The sequence below is a fragment of the Thalassophryne amazonica genome, chromosome 4, assembly GCF_902500255.1.
Source record: "Thalassophryne amazonica chromosome 4, fThaAma1.1, whole genome shotgun sequence".
NCBI lineage: Eukaryota > Metazoa > Chordata > Actinopteri > Batrachoidiformes > Batrachoididae > Thalassophryne > Thalassophryne amazonica.
The window spans coordinates 91,711,773-91,717,772 of record NC_047106.1 but is presented as its reverse complement, the minus strand read 5'-3'; the positions used below and the strand labels follow the sequence as shown (position 1 = coordinate 91,717,772).

The 6,000-nt window shown below is 36.8% G+C and overlaps 1 long non-coding RNA gene across 1 annotated transcript; it reads left to right on the top strand.

The window, feature by feature from the left end:
- The first annotated feature begins 2,656 nt into the window (after positions 1–2,656).
- Positions 2,657–3,958, top strand: LOC117509228. Its single transcript, XR_004560321.1, has 3 exons — positions 2,657–3,105; positions 3,583–3,694; positions 3,811–3,958. It is a non-coding gene; the product is annotated as an uncharacterized LOC117509228 (long non-coding RNA).
- The last annotated feature ends 2,042 nt before the right edge of the window (positions 3,959–6,000 follow it).

Here is a 6,000-nt window from a genome sequence, read left to right as displayed (position 1 = left end):
TAACAGCATTAAACTCTAGTGTCTAAAACTCTCATGAATGTATTCTCTGGGTTTATAGACGTTAGTGTATTTGCGTTTGTTAAATTCCACGCATCTTAAATGTAGCAGACACGGATTATCTGGAATTTTGTTTGACATTTTTTCAAGGCCGCTACTGCCATCTACTGGCCAGGAGTGTTCATGGCAGTATTAAACGTCTGGGTACATGGCTGCTCTCAAAGTGTTGGTATTGTACATTGTCCAGGCACTTTTTGTGTGCATATATTTGTTAACTTTGTATTCTAAAACTACGGTTAGAAGTAATTCCGACTCCTTATCAGTCCACACGAACGAGGTTGGCGCCATGTTTTTAGTTTTTGTGGAAGTGACGACAAGAGAATAAGGCTCCTGATTGGATAGAATTTTAATCAGTACCGCCACCCAAAGGTTTGGCAGACTAATTACAACACATTTATACGGTTCAATGTGGATGGATTTTTTTTTTAAACAACGTAGTGTGGATGAAGTTTTTTCCCCAAACTGAAAGGGTAAGATATTCGGTTTTACAAATACCCAACAACGTGTGTACATGGCCTTATGTCTGTGAAAGGCACTATATAAATAAATTTACTTACTTACTTACTAATATTGAGTGCACGTTTTACAACATCATAAAAGTTTTAAAACATGCAATTGCGATGACACTTCCAGGGCTCCGTAAAAATGCGTTTTTACAAATAAAAATGGAATATTTTACAAAAGCACATTTATCTTTAAACCAACAAACGTCACATTAACGTGTTGGTTTACATAATGGATTACTGAACCAATCACTGTTTAGCACTTTTACCCAGAATGTTTTGCGGTCTGTGTTTGTTACAAAACCTCAGAATTAGTGCCTTATTCAACATTAAAAGATATATGTTATATTTTAACTTTGTACAAATGACAGAATTGACATTAATGGAGTTATTCTATCAGTATTTTCAAAAAACCATAAGTTAGTATGACTTTATTTTTCAAGACCTCCGCCTGACCGGAGTGTTGAAATCGATATAGAGCTGGCTTTATGGCTGCTCTTGGTGTGTCTCGGTGGTGGGAGCGCTGTTGTAAACAAGAGCTTCCAGCAGGGGCAGAATGTTGGGAAAAAAAAAAGATTATGATTAGTAAATAGTTGATTTCGTGGGTGCTCTCAGGATTTGTCTGTGCTGCTTCCTGCAGGGGGCAGCATGGTCAAACATTCTTGCTTATTCTTTAGGTCTTTCACCGCTTTTGATGCTTTCAAAAGCAATCATGTTAAAAATCAATTTCAGCTCTTTAGTAACTGCAAATGTCCCATAGACAACACCGGAATTTATTGGTTATTGATTATCTGTAACTTCCAATACATTTTTGGGTGGTTTATCGGTTTATCTTTATCAAAGATAACTTTTCAGTTATCTGTTATCGAAGTTAATTTTTTGGTTATCTGTGCCCACCACTGTGTGTTGATAATGCTGATTTGGCTTATTAACACAGAGAAATTTAAACCATTTGTTCTCAAGGTCCACTAGTACCTCATATCACAAATAAAGAACTGATGGAGATGTTGGAGGCATCAGATATAAATGGGACATTGTAGTACTTTAAAATGCCACTTCATCACCATGGCTTGAAAGGTTGTCATATGCAAACAAAGCAATTAGGCAGCACTGTCTCTTTTGAGGGTCGGAGCTAAACGGGTAAAATATGAAGCATATGACATCATTTCTGTACTTCCGGGGAAAAAAAACTGTATTTTCTCAGATTTTGTGGGGCAAATTACATGCAAGCAAAGTGAAAATGCAAAGAAAAAGTGACGATGCAGTGGAAAGTGAATGTGTTGCGGTTTGTTTATGACCCGGAGCTCAAACATGTTGAGGGGGTTTTGCAGGCAAGCTACTCTGGTTAGCTGTGTAGGCTAACACTTACTGGCACGACATCTCCCATCTGCCACGTCTTCCCTTCTCCGCTTGGAACCGAAAAAAAAAAATAAACACTTTTCGCGACTACTTCGGTGATTGTAGCCGATAAAAAACAGTACACCATTTTTCCATGTGAAGTTATGCTGTGTATGTATTGCACAACGGGACCGGCTGTCCCCTTAAGTAGTCAAATCCCGCGATATCACGCAGGGTTCATATGAGACTGCAGTGCCGTATTACTCCTAAATCAACATAAGAGACAAAGGTTTACTGTTCACCAACAGGATCAAGGTCATGCCTTTATTTGTTCTTTGTAGTTTTTTTTTTTTTTCATTCTTAAATTGAAGCAGGGGCAGATGCGGCTGAAAGCCGATCAGCTAAAAGCTGATCAATCAGCTGGAAGCCAATTGGTCCCTGAAGCGTTCATGTTCTCTCAAAATGCTCACAAATTATTATATCTTATGAATTTATTGAGTGATTGCCACTCCAGAGCAGAAGGTGGTAGTAATGTGCTATTAAGATGGCCATTAAGCTTTTCTTGTAAACAAGAAAAAAAAAAAAACTGCCAATAAAAAAACAGGGGAAGACTTCTTTAAATGGGAAATTTCACATTTACAATCTGTAAAGCATAGTAAGATAAGCAAACACTATTCAATAATCAAGACATGGTACTTAAGAATTTTATGAAGTCATAGCAGATAATAAATATTAGATGTAATGTACAATTACAGAATTACAGAAACAAGCTTCAACTGTTTTAAGATTATTATCTTCCATCTAGTTTTAAATGGATTAGCAGCAATGTATCAATGAATCTTTTCCCCACAGCTCACAAACAAAATTTATCAAAGTATGATGCAAAATTCATGTGCATGTCCCTCTGAGAATGATCTCGTGAGTTGCCTCCCACACTTGGAACAGCAGACAGGAGGAACATATAAAACACATTTGTCCAGCATGTGAGACTGTGCCAAAGGCGAGGCTCTGACATGACAACATTTACATTTGTCTTCTTAGTGCTGTTCTCTTGGATGGTGCCATTTGGCACACAACTCTGCCTCAGCCCATGTGCTGAGCTCCTTCTTTATGGGCATGATGAATGTACAAGAAGTTTCAGCTCAAATGGATCATACAAACAAGCTCCTGTTTATGGAAAAACAAAAATGGCACTGATATGTGACAGGTGAGGTTCCCATAGATTCAAATCAACCCTATAGATTTGTGGGTTTTGTCTGCAGTAACCCTGACAAAATTGTTGTTGCTTCAATAGAGACACCTCAAAAAGATAATGAATCATTTTCTAGAGTTGCCTGTGGAGTGACGTGATCCAAATGCTTTTGAAATATTCAATGTCATTTCAGTAAAAGCAAAGTCATAATGACCCAAATGGGTTATTGTGTTTTTTGCTCTGCCTTTGAACGTTTTTTTTTTTGTTTGTTTGTTTTTTTTTTTTTTTTGAAAGCTTGTATTTGACAAAACATGGAATATAAAATTCAAGCATTACACTACATTAAGGTAATTAAATACTCACAATATTTCATAATGTGTGCATTATATTAATCTCAAATCATTTTTGGTACATTTAAGTTTGCATGAAAGTCATGTTTGCATCTGTACGCCTTTTCAATCATGTGACTTTGAACTTTGTGTCCTTGAACAGCTGTGAGAATTTATTTCAGAGATTGAAAAATGCAAAGAAAGGGGAAATCGGATGTATATGTGTATCCAGATGTGACACTGACAAATTGCCAGGATGCTTTCCATCTTTAAAGGTGAGCAACATGTGTTCACATTATAGTATGTGAAATAAAATTTCAAATTGACTGGTGCTCTCAACCAGTGCAGCAGTAGAGATTCAACGATTTCGGTTTGGTTTTTCTCCTTACAGATCATTCTTGGTGGTGACAACACAGATATAAAATCCAACGGGATTTGTGATTCAGATAGACTCCTGCATTCTTTCACTACTTTCATCCCATCCAAAATCCAAGTGAGCCTCGTGTACTGGGATGCATCAAAGAGGGCTTACAACAGGAAGTGCTTCATATCTGATGACATCAGACATGTTTCAGCCACTGAATTTATTTATTGCTTTTTTGCTAATGAATATGAGAGCAAATATGTGCTGATATAGGATCCACCTGTGTGCATGCATTTATGCATTATTTTCATGCATGAGACATGCATCTAATATCTTACATGGTGTCTCATTAGCAGGTAACGGCAACAGTCTGCAGAGCAAAATGTGCACAAACAGCAACTGTGGTACATTCAGGTAATGAAAAAGAGAATTATAATGGCATATTTAAATCTATGAAACAGTAAATTAACAATCTAACATTTTGTTTCAGATGGCAACAAATTTTCTCTGTACTCAGAGAGAGTGGAAATTCTGCAGCCTGTAGATACCAGACAAGCAGCTGGATTTTTTCGGACACCTGTAGTATTACTTGGAATATACATGTTACGAAAAACTAGCGTCTTGAACAGACTCATTGCTGCCTGTGGCTTTAACTCCATGATGGTGTTAATTTTTGCTCTGGTACTATCATCTTCTTCATCATCAGTTTCCATCAGTAAGCCTACCATGTTGTCCTGGATCAAAGCTTCCATCAACATAGCCGTCTGCCTCTTTTGTAGTCTGGAAAGAACAGCTTATGTCATAATTGTATGGAAAATTGTATACAGTGTCATCAAATTGCTTTGTCCCTACCAACTGCAATTTACATCCCAAACTCTTCCTGTTGTTGTCCTTTGGTTAACTTTTACATATCCTTTTCCAAACACCTATGTGAAACAGTGGTTTGAAGATGTACTTCATTCAGAATATACAAGAAGCTCCTGGGTTCTGTTATGGCAGATAGAACTACTAACTATTTTACATTGTGTGTTTGTGTTACTTCTCAGTTTGCTGCAGTCCATCTTAATGAAAGTGAATGTGTTGAATGTTATCTTGCATGTGCAGCTGGTTACCTGTCTGCAAAATTCTAATGTACCAACCAAGTACATATTTGTTATTAAGATCAACAGATCAGTTTAAAGTTCATTATCAACACATTTATGTTTTATACAGCTGAAACACTGAAAGCGTAGCTAAACATATTTACAGGGCTGGAGTCAGAGTGAAAACCTGACAGATGCATTTTTGCCCAATGATAAAATAAAAATTGTATGCGTCTTGTTATTCAATAATCTTCATTCTTTTATTCGGCTTTTTCTTATCCTGCACCCGCTCTGTGGAATGGTCTTCCTGCGACCGTGAGACAGTCGGAGTCCATGGACATTTTTAAGTCAAGACTTAAAGCCTATTTTTATTCTCTTTCTTATGAATAGTTTTTATTTTTTATCGGATTTATTCTTTTACTTCTGTTTTTAATTATGTATTTGAATTTTTTAATTTTTATTTATTTAATTTTTTTTATGTTGAACTGTTCTATGTGAGGCGCCTTGAGACAGATTTTGTTGTGATTTGGTGCTTTATAAGCCGATTAAATTGAAATTGAACATTTTATTGAGTCTTAAAGTAAATAAATATGAAATTGGTCACTGGATCCTTAAACTTTGGACATAATAAACTCTACATGGTGGATCCTTGATCTCTGGACATAAATAGGAATAAACAAATGTGTAGTTTTTGTCAAAAGCTTTTCCTTTCAGGCATTATTGCCATGAATGTCTTTCCATATATCTGAGCTGAGCTCTTACAGCTGACTGTGCTGTATGTCAGGAATTTGTAAAGAAATACAGCACGTCTCATTTTGGGAGGAAAAAACTTTTAGTTGATTGTAGTTCCTTGTCTGTATTACGACGTTTGTAAGAGGTGGCATTTTATTTAAAGCGGCAATTCATTTTGAAGTCATTAATTTCGAGGGGACTCTGTCTCAGCGAGCAGCGCAGCGTTTGGAGCAATGGAACGGAGGACGATTCTCGTTTCTTGACAGCAACAAGACAAGAGTCCCAGTTAGTGACTTTAATCCACACAAAAGTGACTCACAGTATTTTAATGGGTTTGAGAGGGGTTAAGAAGCGGACTTAAGAACCAACAAGCTAGTGGATCAAAGCATTGCTTCAATGGTTC